Raw genomic sequence first — 19485 nt, forward strand, 5'->3', positions numbered from 1 at the left:
CCAGCAATTTTCTGGCTTTTATTCACCCACACACTTATTTGTTAAATTGTTAAATGCGGGTCTGATGTGCGATTTGAAAATGTTTTAAAATTGTTATTTTATTAATTTTCAATATTTGGAGATTTTAAGAAATATTTCGAAGTATTTGGAATTATTTTATATATATATATATATTTACGATGAATTTTGCACGCGATGCGTAATGATTCATTCGCGGTTCAGGAACCAGACGAAATAACAAGAAAAAAAAAGGAAAAAAAAAGAAGAAAACAAAAATGATAAAAACACCCCACAAATACACACACGGGGCCAATCACCACCGCCTCCTCTCTTCATCTCTCTGGCTCAATCTCTCTCGACCTTTCCCTGATCTTTTTCTCTCGATTGCTTTCACTCTCTCTCTCTCTCGTTCTACTCTCCCTTTTTTAAAATGCGGTTTTGATTCAGTTTCTGCTTGATGTGGATATTTAGGTTGTTGTTCAATATCAAAGGTGGTATTAGTATAGATGATTGATGTTGACTTCAGTATGGGATGTTGTGAGCATCAAAGTTCATATTGATATCTAATTTGATATGACAACAAAATGAGTGTTAATATCAAGAGTTCGGTTTTGATTAAAGTTTATGATTCAATCCATAATCATTGTTTCTTGTTATTGTTATTTACGATATTTCCGTAGACACTGTTTAACGAGTTTGATTCTCGTCAAGATTCAAAGCATTGTTGAAGCATTTTGCTCGAAAATATCAAAAAGAGTTTTGAATACAGTGAGAAACAATTATCCGATTCTTTAATAAATTTTCTGTTTCAGCAATTATGATTTTAAAATGATTTGCACTATTGCAGATGTCGGTTTTATATCAAAACAACCCTATATATGCTATAATGAACTTGCTGAGCATTTCTTCCGCTCATACTTGCCAATTTTAAATTTAACCTCCAGTGAGGATTAGCTTGCGCTGTTTAGTCGCGTAATTCAAGGAAGCAAAGAAGAAGAAGCTCTTGGAAGGTGGTTGGTCCAGGGTTTGTGGGCTAGGCTAAGTTTTATTTTGTAAAGTTGTTAATATTATATTATAATTATGTTATTTTATAGTTGGGCCTGGTATACTTCTTTTCGAAGTTATACTAGCGGGTTAGTATTGAATTGGAATTGTTGAAAAGAGTTTTAAAAGAAAGTGAAAAATTTATTTGTGGAATGTGGATCTCTTGTTTCTAGAACTGTAACCTTAAAAGATCTTGGATTAGTTTGGGGTCATAGATGCTAAATATCTTCCGCTGGCATTTGCATTTTGATTTAACAGGTTGATTTGGATTGAGGTTTTATAGTGACGACCAAATCCTCTGACCCCGGATTTGGGGGCGTTACAGAGGAAATAGTCAGAGTCTGGGTTGTATCTCCAGGGAAGTTAGAATTTTCTATGAAGATGGTTCCTTCACCTTTCTTGGCAGTGATCTAATGGATTCTCTCTCTCCCACGAAAATTAAGAGAATAATAAGTTTGTTAAAGGACAAGGATACTGCCACAAGGGCATGGAGATCAGTTATAGCTGAGTGGTTGATTGAAAGGGAAGAAACAAGAAAAAGAAATGAAATTGAAGCTGAAGAGAGAAGAAGAAAGTATGATGAAGAAATTGAGATGTTTATAAAAAGATCTGAAGAGCTTAAAGCAAAAGGAATGAGCAGAATCTCTAAGGATAAGAAATTTCTAAACATCAAAGCTGGTGGACTCTCAAGATTTATAATAGATTTGCTAGACAGTGGTTATCCCAAGTTAGCAAGACAAAAACTTCTAGAAGCTCTAAGTGGAAAACCTATTATAGAAGAATTGGAAATTCTTGATCACTTGAAGGATGTTCTTAGGGAAGAAGCATATACAAAAACTGTCTTTACCTGATACTTGTAACCATTGAACTTTGTAAATCTTATGTTGTACAAAAGTTATAATTCTATCAAGCTTTATGTATTAATTTTATTTTTTATCATTTTAAACTTGGGGTTAGTCTTGTTAACAGACATGAATTTGTGTTAAGTAATCTTCTCACAAATTGGGGGAGATTGTTGTGCAAGACATGCTTATACTTTAACAAGACTAAGATAATTTGTCAACCCTAAGTAAGTTGTATTGTTATCTTAATTTGTATTTTGTACTTGTAACACTTAAAGTCTGTAAAAATGTCAAAGGAGCAGACTGAAGTCTTTTTCCTTAAATAGTATCAAGCCTAAGGATTCTATCTGGAAGAAGATCGAAGTGATCATGCCTCAAAGGAATTTTGAAGAAGCTTGGAGTTGAATAAATCTGTTTGGATAAAAATACTCTAAGTCAAGATCTCTACAAGTCACAGATTTAGTGTTATAGAGAAGTCATATTCGAGAACTCCAAATGACTTATCGAGAAGTCAGGAAAGCTACTAGAGAACTCAGAGAGATATCGACAAGTCAATTGAAGACATGAAGTTTGGAGATATCGACAAGTCATTCTTCACTAGAGAACTCAGAGTTATCGACAAGTCTACATTCATTAGAGAACTCTGAGTTATCAATAAGTCAAAGACCACTAGAGAACTCAGAGATATCGATAAGTCAAAATTCACTAGAGAACTCTAAGTTGTCGAAAATTCAAAGTGAAGACATGAAGCTGAGAGATCTCGACAAGCCAAAGTCTCATTCGAGAACTTAGAGACCTCTATAAGTTAAATTCACTATAGATTATTAGATATCTCTATAAGTCAATATACTTATCGAGATGTCAAGATCTCTATATGCCTAACTGGAGATCTCGAGGTAAATTCTCAAAGTATAAAATACATACCAGTTCAATATCCAAGATATACAATCAACAAACAATCCAGCCAGCTGGATTGGCAAGTCTACAAAAAGCAGCTTGAAGGATGTGCAAGATCAATGGTGAAGATTAACTAACAAAGAAAGATCAAGATAATCACAGGATGCTAAAGATATGTTAAGCCAGATTTAGAAGATTCACTTTTCCTAAAATGGAAAAGACAAGTGACAGTTTAGTAAAGGTTAATAGCATGTCTTATTGTACACTATGTAAACTAGTAGTTAACTTAGTTATAAAGTTAACACTGGTCTTTTGTCAGTTGTAACAATCTAGATAGAAAATCTTGTAACACTCTCAAGAAGAAGCTAAGCTCTTTATCAACAAAGAGCCTAGAAATTTTGTAGCAAAACATTCTTAATTTTAATATAAAATTAAATGAGTTTTGATGATCTGTGTTCTTTATTCTTGCAAGTTTAATTTCTGCATGAACACACTTTCACTACAAGATTTAATTTACTTTGTTCAACCATAAAAGATTCAAGAAAAGCTCAAAAACAGTAAAACACATTCATCCCCCCCGTGTGTTATTCATTTTCTAACACTGTTGTGCTACTTCATCTTCAGCAACAACAGGGATTATGTCAGGTGATGGAATAGTAGAGTAAATGGACTATTTCTTAGCAAAAATAGGTATTTTCTCATGTGGTGAAATAGTAGAATGTATGGACTGTAAGAAAGTATCAATACTTAGACTTGTAGGGAGATTAACAACACTTGGTAAATCAGAGTTTATTTGAGGTTCAACAGACTGTTGTTTAGCATCTGTTTCTTTAGTACTTTGTGCACCTGCAAACATATAACAAGTAAAACTTAATTTCTCTATTCTTTTAAAGTAGTCTCACTACTCCTCACACCACACATCTCATGACTTTTAATAGTCAGAGCTTCCTCACAAGGATTACTAAATCCTTGATAAGTGGATTTTATATCCACTTGGAACGCTTTATTACAAGCTTAAATTGGTGTTTTGGACTCAAGTTGATGGTATTTTGATGTGTTTTTGTGTTATTGCATTTCAGGTATCAGTTATACGAAGAATAAAGGAAATATGATAAAAAGTGATCAGATTTGGAATCCAAGGCCATTGTCAAGTTGTAGAGAATCTCGTTAGCTTCGCGTGGGCAGTAACCGCCTAATTCTGACGAGTAGAACTCAAGTTATGGTCAAAACAAGATTCACCAGAAATTTTTCCAGACAGGAGCTGAGCGCCTGCCTAGGAGAGCTAAACGGCCACCCGGAGAGCTGAGCGGCCGCCCAAGGCGCGGCTGGTCGCTGATTTCGCTGAAAAAGCCTTTTTTGAGTGGAATTTGACGATTTTAAGGGTCCAGGTCCACTAGGGGCGTATATATACTTTTAAAAAAGGGTTTTCATCATCCGGGAAGATTGGGATACCAAGGAGAAGACCTAGAAGCACAAAACAACTCTGAAAAAGAAGATCTTGTTTTCAACTTGTGATTCTTTGAATTAGTTGTAACTTTGGATGCTCGTTTTCGTTCTTGTTGAACCTAGATCTCGTTTATTCGTACTTTAATTATTATTCAGTTTATTAAGACCTTGTTTATACCATGCTTTCATTGGAACCCATGATGACGATGAGTTCGATTATGAACTAATCGTTGTCATGGGGTTCTAGCGGATTTACTTATGGATTTCAATAATTAGTTTGTTTTGATATCTTGGTGTATGGTGATTGATTGATATCCTAGTATTGGTTGTGCTTATTCGTCTTGTGTGCGTAGCTAACATATAAGATAGCGTGTTAATCTCTATTGGAGTGACAGTGAATACAGAGGTTTAGAACTTGACATGCTAGCATAGGTTCATGTATTTGTTATGCATGATTCGTAGGTAACTTTAACCGTTTTACTTGCCCTATGTAATCAAGATAGATAACTTATGCTTAAACCGTTATGTTGTAAAATTCTATAGACATATAGGGTCTCAATATAATTGGTGCCTACTCAGCTTCTATCTCTTTTGTGGATATCTGGTAGAATGGTATTCGTGTAACGAAAGTTGGCGTTTATCAGTTTCGTGTTATCTGATTAGTGTCATCACCATCACATGCTAAGGTTAAGAACGAAAAGGCTATTGAATGAAGTATTTAATGAAGTTAGAATCCCATGTTTGTCATATATAGTAATTCAACCTCAATTCTCTTAGTTAATATTATTTAGTATAATCTCTTAGTTTAATAAAAACCCAATTTGTTATTTGTCTTAGCATTGAGCGATAACCATACATTGTTGCATAGGTGCATAAATTGAACTTAACCTAAACCAGTCTTTGTGGGAATGAATCTGATTTATATCTTGACTACTTGCGAACGCGTATACTTGCGTGAATATTAGCGCGCGTTTTTGACCTAACAATCCTATCTCTCATCTACCTTTCCTTTTTCCAGGAAGGACCCTGCCTCTCTTTAATTCTGTTTTTCTCTCAATCTTTTCACACATCTCATAGAAAAGCCTTGATGGATTTTTCTCAACCCAAGATCAATGACATTCAATCTAGCATTGTCCGGCCAGCTATCACAGCTAATACCCTTTGAGATCAAGCATGGCATAATTCAGTGGGTGCAGAATTCAATCCAGTTTGGGGGTTCTTCAACGGAAGATCCCAATATGCACATTAGGGATTTCATTGAGATCTGCGACACCTTCAAGTTCAACGGTGTTTCTGAAGATGCTGTGAAGTTCAGATTGTTCCCATTCTCTCTGAGGGACAAGGCTAAGAGCTGGTTACACTCTCTACCAGCTAGTTCGATTACTACTTGGGAAGATCTTGCTCAGAAGTTTCTTACTAAATTCTTCCCTATGGCAAATACAGCTGCATTCAGGAATGCTCTTACTCAATTTGCGCATCAATCAGGAGAATCTTTATATGAAGCTTGGGAGCGATACAAGGAGATGCTTAGGAAGTGTCCTCATCATGGAATGCCTGATTGCATGATCATTAATTGTTTCTATAATGGGTTGGGAGCACAGTCCAGACCCATGCTCGATGCAGCAGCAGGTGGAGCATTATGGGCAAAGAGCTATGAGGAAGCTTATGATCTAATTGAACTAATGGTTGCTAATGAATATCAGTATCCAGCCCAGAGATTATCACAGAGCAAGGTAGCAGGAGTTATTGAAGTAGATACAGCTACGGTTATCACTGCTCAACTAAAGGCGTTGTCTATGAAGATTGATTCTCTGACTAACTATGGTGTTAAGAAGATAACCAGTGTTTGTGAGCTGTGTGCAGGTCCGCATGTGACAGAGCAATGCGCTATATCTAGTGACTCAGCTCAGTTTGTGAGCAACTTTCAGAGATCGCAGCAGCCAGTTCCTGCCACTTATTATCCTGACAACTGGAATCATCTTAACTTCAGCTGGAGCAATAATCAGAATGCGATGCAACTGCCGTTCCAGCAGTTTGGAAATAAGCTATTCAACCCTCCTAGTTTTCAGTAACAAATTACACCAAAACAACAACTCCAAATTCAACAACAAAATCATGATGCAGGCCTATCTTTGAATGAAAAATCTGAATTGGAGGAGTTGCGGCTTATGTGCAAAAACCAGGCTCTTATATGCCAAACCCAGGCTATTTCTATCAAGACTCTGGAGAACCAAATCGGGCAAATTGCTAATGCCTTATTGAATCGCCCACCAGGAATGCTTCCTAGTGATATAGAAGCCAATCCAGGCAAGAGGGAAGTTGAAGAACAGGTGAACGCCATCACCTTAAGGTCTGGAAAGGTTGCAAGCCCCCAAATTCAGCAAGACGAAGAGCCTGAAAAGTCTCAAGTTCCAGAATCTGAAGTTTTAGCTGAAGAAGATGTGCAGAAGAAAGTAGAGGTGGAACAAAGGATGACTACTGTGGAACACACTCCTCCTGAAGGTAATACAGAGGAGAAACAGATCTATCCTCCACCTCCTTTTTGTGACGGCCTCAATCCCGGGTTCAGGAATTGACGTCATCAACCACAACCATAAGATAAACAAATCAATAACAGGATATAACTACGACCCCTTTGCCAAGATCTTTTCCAGGTTTAAGTATGACTTAGGTTACTCAACTAATACAACCCAAATTACCTTACACAATCCTGACCACTAACTCAATGCAGCAACTCAACAGACCTCATCTGGTCTGAACACCACTACCTCAGAGGAGCCTGACACGAAAGGAGCTGGAACTTTGCCCTGACTACCGCGCAAGATTCTCCTAGGAATCTGCAATACATATAAAATATTCTGCAAGGGTGAGCAATTGCTTGCTCGACAGCACCACTATATGAATAACAAGTAAAATAGTTTATAGGAACGGAATTCACATTGCTTAGAAAGCAAGTAAACATTCATAAACTGGATATTCAAAACTAGCATGCTCTGTACAATAAGATCAATAGTCATGTGCTGTGCATAAAAAAAAAACCATAGTTCAAGTTTAGCATGCTATTTCCATTTTCAAACCTTCTGTTCCATTACAGGAACCATAAAACCATTTGTCCCGTTACGGGGACCCAAAATCATCTGTTCCGTTACTGGAATTACAAAATCATAATCAGATTTGTATTGGATGTTATCTAGGGACGGCTGATCAGGCCTCCACACAAATTATCTAGGATAGTTGGTCGGGCTATCATACAAAATGTCTAGGAAAGCTGATAGGGCTTTCACACAAAATCACCGGATCCGCAGAGACTAGCTAGGTCTCTGATTATCTATGTTGGACTAATCGGTTATGTAATACGCGTAACCGAATTAGCCACTTACGCAACGTTATCCAATATCTGATTTGTTTTATCCAGTTTTCAAAACACTTGTACCTATCTCATTTCAAAAATCATTTATTTAACCAGCACACATATAAAATCCAGTTCGCAAAATCATTTCATTTGAGATAGGTACCTTTCGAAGTTACTTTTCCCCAAAATAATTTGAAAACAGTGATTTATAGCTACAGGGGATACGTAACTTAAAACGTTTCTGTTCCATTACGAGAAAAAAAAATTTAGCTATTCATATGCATTGAACCATAAAAGAATGGTCAGGGGTACTTGCCTTGCAGAGCTCTATCACTATTACCGAACGATCTTGGACCAACTTGGACACTCGGCTTTATCGCCTTACTGTCAGATTATCCTGGATCCGACTTCAACGTTCAGGTCCTTCTCTTGGAACCTCGCTACGCTTGTCATCTGATCACTAGGTTGTCTTTAGTTCGACTTCACTTCTAGAGTCCTTCAACTAGAACCTACAGAGCCGAGATACCCTACGTTAGACGTCTAGGTATGCTTGACATATCCTCACTAAACCATTTCTACCCAACGGTATTCAAACTCGACTCCTACTTATACATTTATAATAACACACAGAACCCTTAGGGTTCAGGTTCTCGAAATCGGTCCGGTATTCATTCTCAGGAAATACGTATACTCGTTATTTTACGAAATTAGAATTACTGGTTTTGGTAAAATACTTCACCACAATATACAATCAAGTTCCGAATAAAACATATGTATGTATTTATATATACTCGTTCAACATCCCGATAATTATCGGATACGCTCCCGTGTTTCCGTGATTTAATTTCTCGGAAATTGGGCAGCACTTCCTTTATTTATCGGACTAACCCGTCGAACAACTTGACGTCGAATCATAACCAATCAATTCAATCCAAACTAATCACGCAATCCACATATCACAATTTCCCAACCACCGATTTGAATCAACTAACTATTATTATTTACATCTTATATTTATTTATTCGTATTTTATTTATTTATTCGTAGGACTCAGAATTAATTCATCACAGTCCACCGTCCGCTCGTCGAAATTCATCGCGGACGGCGGTAAAAATTCGCAGGTGCCCGTATAATCGGGTTTCCATCGCAAATTTTCACCAATTATTATATAATTCATTCCCGCACGAATTTAATTATTTTATTTCACAAAAACCAGTCAAATAATTTCCTGCGAAAATAAAAAAAAAATCAGAACTAACTGAATCGAATAACAAACGGCAACAACAGGACCCCCTGCACGCGCCGTACGCGCCACCGAAACTCACCAGAAAACGGTGAGGGCGGCGGCAGGCACCACAAAAAACCCAACATAAACACGAACCATATATATACTTATATATACAGCAAACAGGAAGCCAGGTTCGGTAATCACCGGAAACAGATCAGAAATCAAGGAATCAAGGCGGCAACAGCGGTGGCGAATTCGCCGGACAAACACGAGCACAGGCGACCGAGAATTTCCAGAGAAATACGGCCGTGAGGGAATGAGAACAGAAGAAATGAATGAATATAAAGAGCAGATGAGAGAACAGGGGCGAAGAAGATGAACCCGGGGATGGTTTCTTTCTGTTTTTATTTATATATTGTTTTATTTTCTTTTATTTTCTTTTTTTTTTTCTGCAGCAACCAATGGAGAATAGCCACGAATCTGGAAAATAACTGAAATTCTGCCACGTGCCCCTTTTATCTTTTCTGACAGCCCCACCTTGACTCATTTTTGCAATTTAACGAACCATCGCGCGAATAAAAATAAGCCCGAAAAATTCCAAATAAATTTTAAAATATCACAAATAATTTAAATTTATTAAAAATAAATTTTTCATAATTTTTAAAGTATTTTTGAAATGCAACTTGTACCCGGATTTAACAAATAAACGAAACAATGCGCAGGTAAAAATAATCCCAAAAATTTCTGAAATACTTTTAAAATTCTCGGAATAATCCAAACTTAAATAAATGTGAGTTTCATCATTTTTGAAGAATTCTGGAATTAAATACAGATTTTACAAATAAATGAAATCAGAAAATCATACGGGGTTAAATAATTGATGAAATGTTGATTTCTAAATTTTATAAAATCCCAAAAATAATTATTGTAATTATAAAACCATAAAAACAATTTTAAAGACACTCCACATATTTACACAAATAAATTTGTATTAAATCTACTTTTAAAAGCGAAAACAATTCAGTGTACTTAATAATTAATTACACGAACAATCCTTTACACGATAATCACCTACACATATAAAAATAAAACAACCCATAGCTGACACAAGCTATACACATATATTATTCATTTAATAATTCCATAATTACGCATTTAAATAATATAAAAATACACGAGTCGTTATATCCTTCCCCCCTTAAAAAGATTTTGTCCTCAGAATCTGACTTAACTAAATAAGTGAGAATATTTGTCAAGCAATTCCGACTCTAACTTCTAAGTAGACTCTTCGGCTCAAGGATTTGTTCAAGGGAATACTCAATATAGACATAAATTCATTACTAAGGACTCGCTTTTAACTACCTAGGATTTGGTCCGATTATTCCACGCAGAACAATTTGAATGAGAGCCCATTGGCTCCTAATCAACGGCTTGATTCAAATCAGAAACATATCGCTTTAATACTGACACATATAACATATTATATATATATACATATACTGCAACGGAGGTGGCGATACCAACTTATAGACAACTTTATCTATATTTCTTTATACCTCGAATGATTCAACACAATTAGGACTCTACTTGACCCTTTTATTCAAACTTAACTAATCTCTTTCAAGGTAAAACTTTTGCCTATACCATTATCCTCATTCTATATATTCATATTCTCTCGATGCAATCCGCTTTCTCTCTTTGCCTATCCCGAGCTGTTTCAACTCTTTTCTGATTCAACACCACCACACTCTGGATGTACAGAATTAATTCAGGACTTAACAATATCTTTACTTCCACTTTCTCTCACTAGGGTGAGGACCCACACGTATGTTCATACAACACTTCGCAAAGTAGCATTTCCTTACTAACAGGATAATTATTATCATAGAAACTCAATCCATGGTAGGTGATTATCGCAGTTCACTTTTTAAACCCATCATATGTACTCTCCACATATCTTATATTGTTTGAATCACCTTCTCACTTTGACTCTTTATCTAAGGATGAGAGGTAATACTGATTTTCTATTTAATTTCCAACATCCGATCGCTTCTTACTCATTTCCATCAGTTAAGGCTGGGAAATAATCTTATATACTCACTTCTCAGCACCTTCATATACTCAACTTCAATTCCCAAAGTTTCCAATTCCTTTACTGATTCTTTAGCAATCTTAACCACATTCAATCATTTTTCTCTGCACGAGACATAAACTACTACATTGGCTTTGCTTAGATGGTTGTTAGTGAAATACTCAAAATCTTTTGTTATTTTCAACCAAAATTCATACTTCAAAACTTAGCGTATAATTGCTTCCCTTCTAATCTTCATAGGGAAATCCTGGGGCGTTCTACACAGACTTTCTTAATCCTTAGACAGCTGAGGATGTTATCAATAAATAAAATTTACTTGTCCAAGTACTTCTTACACACTATGTCCCTAAAATCCTTATAGAAAACTAGTACACTTTATACTTCACTTCTTCTAAAAACCGCTCCTTACCTTACTACAGGACAACCAACCCGATCCTAAAATCATATCGAACTCTTCTAGCTCGAAGGGTGGCAAATCAGGTGCAACTATGTCCAAGTTCTAAATGCTCAATCTCTTGGTCCTTTTAGAAGTTCTGCCTCTAGCTGTGCTGGATGTTGCCCCTTGGGATATAGTATCTTGAGTAACCGTTCTACAACTCCTTGCAATATGCCCAACTTTTCCACAATTATAACACGTAACTCCTGGATTTTCTGGATTACATTCCGAGGCATAATGACCCTTATGTCCACACTTAAAGCATTGCACATTCTTTTTGCACGAACCACTGTGTCTCCTGTCACAGGACTCACAATCCACTGCTGACTTGACTGACTGAGCTGGAGTGGAAGAAATTGAAATAGCACTAGTCCTAGCCTGAAATAAACTCTGTCTCCGGAATCCTTTACTCCTGTTTCGGCCAAACCGATTCTCAAATTCCTAACTGGATTCTCCTTGGTCTACCTTGTCCTTAACACCTTCTGACTTCCTTTTCTTATCACTTTCTTCCTTAACAGCCAACTTCTGGTCACTTTCCATTACCAGGGAGGCCTGAACCATAGAGGAGTATGTCTTGAGTTGCAGTGCCACAACTCCTCTACGAATCTCAGGCTTCAACCCTTGCTGAAACCTCCTTGCTTTCTGAATCTCCGTACTTTCATACTCAGGAACTAATCGATCCAATTCTGTAAACTTGGCCTCATACTCCAGCACACTTCTCTCACCTTGTTTCAGCTCTAGAAACTTGACTTCCAACTGACTCCTTAAACCATCGGGAAAATACTTTTTCAAGAATAATTCTGTAAATCTTGCCCAAGAAACAGGGCCTTCTCCTTCCAACACTCGAGTGGATTCCCACCAATAATTTGCTTCATTCTTAAGAAAGTAACTCGCATAATCAGTCTTAAGATCATCATTTACTTGTGTGAGGGTAAATGCCTTGTCCATTTCCTTCAGCCAATTTATGGCAACAACAGGATCCACTGCGCCTTTGAACTCTGGGGGTTTAACAGACTGAAAGGATTTAAAACTAGTAGTTTGGTTTAGCTTTCCTTGTTGATGTTGTTACTGCTGAATATGTCGGATCAACTGCAATTGTTGTTGTTGCTGCTGGCGCAACAAGTCTAGAATTTCATTTATAACTGGAACCTCCGCCAAACTACTACTATTTTCTTTAGACTGGATAGCTTTCTTGGGTGGCATTTTCCTGAGATATAACAGGGAATTTATTCAAAACATAATGAGAATGTATAACAAAATATCACCGTTCAAACGGTGCACCTGTGTCAGGAAAATGCTGCCCAATTAAAGCACCCATGTCCCAATTCTTAGGTTTCATTTATAAAAGATATGTAGATCAGCAACACTAGCAATAATAACAACGATAACAGTAGCAGAATCAACAACATCGCAGAAAACTGGAATATAAAGGTACTAAACGTTATGGTATGCTTTCTCAATACAACAACAACCGAGCAACCTTTTAGTATCAATAAAATACAACATTAACAAATTCCATATATCGCAAAGCTAAACGGGCTATCCTAGACACCACCTGAAAAAGGTAAACTGATAAGTCAAATTAATCTTAAGAATCATAGACTTGGCTAACGCACTAGCCTGAGGTTCAATCAACCACTCTTCCCAAGGCGACTTCTTATCTCTTACAATTGACCCATCTTCCACGGTTTAACTTTTCTAAAACCGCAACCTTCAATATCGAATCATAAATCCTCTCTACTATTATCGTTTCTGAGATAGCTAGTAATCCAAGGTACATCTTATATTTCTTCCAGACAGTCAACTCTCAACTACTTTCGATGACCAAGACTGTCTAATCACAAAGGCTACCGACAATCCACTACCTCGGGACATCAAATGAAATTTCATAATCAAAGAATCAATGATACGGGGAGGACAAAAGAAGAAAACATAGGTATGACTGAGAGCAACCATACAAGTACATAAGATGGCCAGTCTTAGTACCACACAGTTCACAATACATAACTTGGTGGCGTCCCACCAGACCCTTTTGTCACATAGATAAATGGTCAACTCATATGCATTGTTTGCCCCAATCAACCAAAAGAGTCACCAAGGAAAGAAACAATATTCAGATAAGAAATTCACAAATAGAATAGAAAGAATCTGATTTGTAAGGAGATCAACAAATTCCTAAGTAGCTTACCTCAGGTTCATAACTTTCTCACAAGAAGGATAAACAACTTATGGAATAAGAAATAATTACACTGGAGATAAAATACATTTCAAGGAAGGAAATAAAAGAGTTCAAAGATATCACCTCCCGTTCTAACCCACATTCACTACCAAACTTAGTCATTATAACAGCCCCTGACTATTATCACGCTATCCGAACTCACCAAGGTCACACAATCAGTCCAATAATATTCCTTGACACAGAAAATGCGATATCTAGAAATAACGTTGGCGTCTTCTCCACTGACACAACAAGAGCCCGCTCAATGCTGAATCTTCGCAATCAGACTCGTTTTCTCGAGGAAAAACTAGAAATCTCTATAAAACATTACTAATGATACATATGCGAAGAATATGTACTCTAGGTTAGGGCAGTTCCAGTCAATCCTTAACAAACGTCAGGGTTACACTTCCGAAACCCTCGACTACACTCATAGACTTGCTCCTCTGATTGAGTTGCTGACTCACATCTATATATATACCTTTCTGCACTCCTTTGACTCTACCCATAACCTAAATCAGGGACTCAAACCTGTAGCTCTGATACCAACTGTGACGGCCTCGATCCCGGGTTCAGGAATTGACGTCATCAACCACAACCATAAGATAAACAAATCAATAACAGGATATAACTACGACCCCTTTGCCAAGATCTTTTCCAGGTTTAAGTATGACTTAGGTTACTCAACTAATACAACCCAAATTACCTTACACAATCCTGACCACTAACTCAATGCAGCAACTCAACAGACCTCATCTGGTCTGAACACCACTACCTCAGAGGAGCCTGACACGAAAGGAGCTGGAACTTTGCCCTGACTACCGCGCAAGATTCTCCTAGGCATCTGCAATACATATAAAATATTCCGCAAGGGTGAGCAATTGCTTGCTCAGCAGCACCACTATATGAATAACAAGTAAAACAGTTTATAGGAACAAAATTCACAACTTGCTTAGAAAACAAGTAAACATTCATAAACTAGATATTCAAAACTAGCATGCTCTGTACAACAAGATCAATAGTCATGTGTTGTGCATAAAAAAACCATAGTTCAAGTTTAGCATGCTATTTCCATTTTCAAACCTTCCGTTTCATTACAGGAACCATAAAACCATTTCTCCCGTTACGGGGACCCAAAATCATCTGTTCCGTTACTGGAATTACAAAATTATAATCAGATATGTATTGGATGTTATCTAGGGACGGCTGATCTGGCCTCCACACAAATTATCTAGGATAGTTGGCCGGGTTATCACACAAAATGTCTAGGAAAGCTGATCGGGCTTTCACACAAAATCACCGGATCCACAGAGACTAGCTAGGTCTCTGATTATCTATGCTGGACTAATCGGTTATGTAATGCGCGCAACCGAATTAGCCACTTACGCAACGTTATCCAATATCTGATTCGTTTCATCCAGTTTTCAAAACACTTTTACCTATCTCATTTCCAAAATCATTTATTTAACCAGCACACATATAAAATCCAGTTCGCAAAATCATTTCATTTGAGATAGGTACCTTTCGAAGTTACTTTTACCCAAAACCATTTGAAAACAGTGATTTATAGCTACAGGGGATACGTAACTTAAAACGTTTCTGTTCCATTACGAGAATAAAACATTTAGCTATTCATATGTACTGAACCATAAAAGAATGGCCAGGGGTACTTGCCTTGCAGAGCTCTATCACTATTACCGAACGATCTTGGACCAACTTGGACACTCGGCTTTATCGCCTTACTGTCAGATTATCCTGGATCCGACTTCAACGTTCAGGTCCTTCTCTTGGAACCTCGCTACGCTTGTCAACTGATCACTAGGTTGTCTTTAGTTCGACTTCACTTCTAGAGTCCTTCAACTAGAACCTACAGAGCCGAGATACCCTACGTAAGACGTCTAGGTATGCTTGACATATCCTCGCTAAACTAATTCTACCCAACGATATTCAAACTCGACTCGTACTTATACACTTATAATAATACACAGAACCCTTAGGGTTCAGGTTCTCAAAATCGGCCCGGTATTCATTCTCAGGAAATACCTATACTCGTTATTTTACGAAATTAGAATTACTGGTTTTGGTAAAATACTTCACCATAATATACAATCAAGTTCCGAATAAAACATATGTATGTATTTATATATACTCATTCAACATCCCAACCACCGATTTCAATCAACTAACTATTATTATTTACATCTTATATTTATTTATTCATATTTTATTTATTTATTCGTAGGACTCAGAATTAATTCATCACAGTCCACCATCCGCTCGCCGAAATTCATCGCGAACGGCGGTAAAAATTCGCGGGTGCCCGTATAATCGGGTTTCCATCGCGAATTTTCACCAATTATTATATAATTCATTCCCGCATGAATTTAATTATTTTATTTCACAAAAATCCAGTCAAATAATTTCCTGCGAAAATAAAAAAAAAACAGAATTAACTGAATCGAATAACAAACGGCAACAACAGGACACCCTGCACGCGCCGTACGCGCCACCGAAACTAACCAGAAAATGGTGAGGGCGGAGGCAGGCACCACAACAAACCCAACATAAACACGAACCATATATATACTTATATATATACAGCAAACAGGAAGCCAGGTTCGGTAATCACCGAAAACAGATCGGAAATCAAGGAAACAAGGCGGCAACAGCGGTGGCGAATTCGCCGGACAAACACGAGCACAGGCGACCGAGAGTTTCCAGAGAAATACGGCCGTGAGGGAAGGAGAACAAAAGAAACGAATGAATAGAAAGAGCAGATGAGAGAATAGGGGCGAAGAAGATGAACCCGAGGATGGTTTCTTTCTGTTTTTATTTATATATTGTTTTATTTTATTTTTATTTTTTTTTACAGCAACCAATGGGGAATAGCCACGAATCTGGAAAATAACTGAAATTCTGCCACGTGCCCCTTTTATCTTTTCTGACAGCCCCGCCTTGACTCGTTATTTAACGAACCATCGCGCGAATAAAAATAAGCCCGAAAAATTCCAAATAAATTTTAAAATATCACAAATAATTTAAATTTATTAAAAATAATTTTTTCATAATTTTTAAAGCATTTTTGAAATGCAACTTGTACCCGGATTTAACAAATAAACGAAATAATGCGCAGGTAAAAATAATCCCAAAAAATTCCAAAATACTTTTAAAATTCTCGGAATAATCCAAACTTAAATAAATGTGAGTTTCATCATTTTTGAAGAATTCAGGAATTAAATACATATTTTACAAATAAATGAAATCAGAAAATCATACGGGGTTAAATAATTGATGAAATGTTGATTTCTAAATTTTATAAAATCCCAAAAATAATTGTTGTAATTATAAAACCATAAAAACAATTTTAAAGACACTCCACATATTTACACAAATAAACTTGTATTAAATCTACTTTTAAAAGCGAAAACAATTCAGTGTACTTAATAATTAATTACACGAACAATCCTATACACCATAATCACCTACACAGATAAAAATAAAACAACCCAGAGCTGACAGAAGCTATACACATATATTATTCATTTAATAATTCCATAATTACGCATTTAAATAATATAAAAATACACGAGTCGTTATACTTTTCCTAAGAGGTTGCAGAAGAAAAAGCTGGATAAGCAGTTTGAGAAGTTTTTGGAGGTGTTCAAGAAACTTCATATTAACATACCTTTCGCTGAAGCTCTTGAACAGATGCCTAGCTATGCGAGGTTTATGAAAGGTATTCTCTCTCGGAAAGTGAAGCTCGATGACTTAGAGACTGTTGCTCTAATGGAGGAATGCAGTGTTGTGCTGCAACAGAAGTTGCCTCCGAAGCTTAAAGATCCTGGAAGCTTCACTATTCCTTGCACCATCGGAAACTTGTCGTTCGACAAGTGTTTATGTGATTTAGGAGCTAGCATAAATCTGATGCCCTTATCTATCTTCAAGAAGCTTGGTCTGCCTGATCCGAAACCAACATACATGTCATTGCAACTAGCTGACCGTTCCATCGCTTATCCACGAGGTATAGTGGAGGATGTCTTGGTCAAGGTGGATAAACTCATCTTTCCTGCTGACTTTATAATTCTTGATTTCGAGGAAGATAAGAAGATTCCCATTATCTTGGGAAGACCATTCTTGGCTACAGGCTGAACTATGATCGATGTGCAAAAAGGAGAGCTTTCGATGAAGGTTTACGATCAAAAGGTCAATTTTAATGTGTTCAAGGAAATAAAGTTACCCACATCTAAAGAGGAGTGTTTTAAAGTATAACAACTGCAGGTTTTGAATGCACCTTCGTGGAAGAGGAAGTTGGATGTGCCATTCGATTCTCTTGGGTTAGCAGAGCTAAAAATTTCTCAGGAGTGTTTTGAACCATTTATTCAAGAAGCTCCCACACTTGAGCTCAACCGAATGCCAGATCACTTGAGTTATTCATTCTTAGGTGCACCCCATGATAAGGGGTTGGGATATATTTTTGATGATGTAGAGAGTGGCTGGACGGATCTTCCAGTGCCTACAGAGGGTTCTTCTCATGCGCCATAGTTAGTTGATAGGACTGGTGTTGGTGATGAGCAGTACAGGCGAGTGACTAGGCGTATGGAGGCCATACACGATATTCACCGTTATTTTGCTGCAGATTTGACACACGCTTTCGGTACTGTTGTTTGAAACACTGGTGGCGAGGTTAATTGGCCACCTGATCCTCCACCCGACGAGGGTGACTCCCCTGCTGACTAGGTATGCCTGAAATCCTTATTATTACCTTCAATGAGGATATTGAAAATTTTAAGTTTGGGGGTGATAATGTAAGGATTAGTAGTGTGTGTGTCCATATAGATTCATATTGCATGTTTAGTTGTAGTTCATTCATATTTTTGCATGATTATTCATTTAGGACATATTTGTTTATTTTTATGTGATTTCATATAGTTGCATTTGCATGCATATTTAGCATGATCCCTTAAGATGAACTATGATATTTGATAAGTTGATGTTGATTTCAGTGTGGTGATGACGAATAGAGGGATGTTTAAGTCTTAATGAATTGATTTGCATTCCAGAAATAAATATTTTCACAAAGTCTTATAGGGTTGCTTTTGATCTAGATCATGATCATACTTGTTTTTTGTTGAGATTTAATCACTTGGTTATATTTAGAATTTGTGATATTCTCGTAATGACGTAAAAATACAGATTTTTTTTATCTAGAGAAAAACTTGGATTTCATTGCTAGTTGTTGTAAGGCTAGGCGTCAAATGGCTAGTAGCCGGCTCATATTGTTATGAGTAGTCTAGGGTTGAATGAGATGGAGCGAAACACACTCATTCAGAAATTATTAAAAAAAAGAAAAAAAAAGAAAAAAGTATGTGTTTATGCATAATTGATCAAGAGTGAGCTCTTTAATACCCGACTTATTAAGTTCTAGGGGACTTTGTGCCTAGTGACCTAAGGCTTTTATAGTCTGGGATCCGCTAACTTAACGCTCGCTACATGGGTATTATTGCATAAGTCTTTTGGGACCTCATTCATTGTACGGTCAAATAAGCATCGTTGCTATGTGTTCAATAATAGTGTGAATCCTTGTATAACTCTAGTAGAAAGGAGGTGTTATGAGTCATAATGCGTTTATTGTCTATTCTGTTTATAAACTTTTGATTGTTTCGATGATAGATAAGTTATGGTTATTGATCTAGTATCGAGAGATATTTGTTAAGCATTCCACACACGCACGTTTCTGGTTTGTGAGTTGGTTTGTGGGATTTATTCGAGCTCTGTTTAAAGTCATTGCATTTTTAGAGGCATTGGCTTATTCATTTGGTTATGGTTATTCTGAGGGGATCGATTGCATTATCATTTAGTTGTTTTTACGTAGTTGCATTCATGCATTAGGTTTGTTTTGTTGTTTTGAGTCTGTTTATGCTTGAGGACAA

General features: G+C 36.9%; 1 non-coding gene across 1 annotated transcript; it reads right to left on the reverse strand.

The window, feature by feature from the left end:
• Nucleotides 1–5674: 5674 nt before the first annotated feature.
• Nucleotides 5675–5781, reverse strand: LOC141670126 (small nucleolar RNA R71). Its single transcript, XR_012554371.1, has one exon. It is a non-coding gene; the product is annotated as a small nucleolar RNA R71 (small nucleolar RNA).
• Between the last annotated feature and the right edge of the window lie 13704 nt (nucleotides 5782–19485).

This window comes from Apium graveolens, chromosome 6 (assembly GCF_009905375.1).
Source record: "Apium graveolens cultivar Ventura chromosome 6, ASM990537v1, whole genome shotgun sequence".
Lineage (NCBI taxonomy): Eukaryota > Viridiplantae > Streptophyta > Magnoliopsida > Apiales > Apiaceae > Apium > Apium graveolens.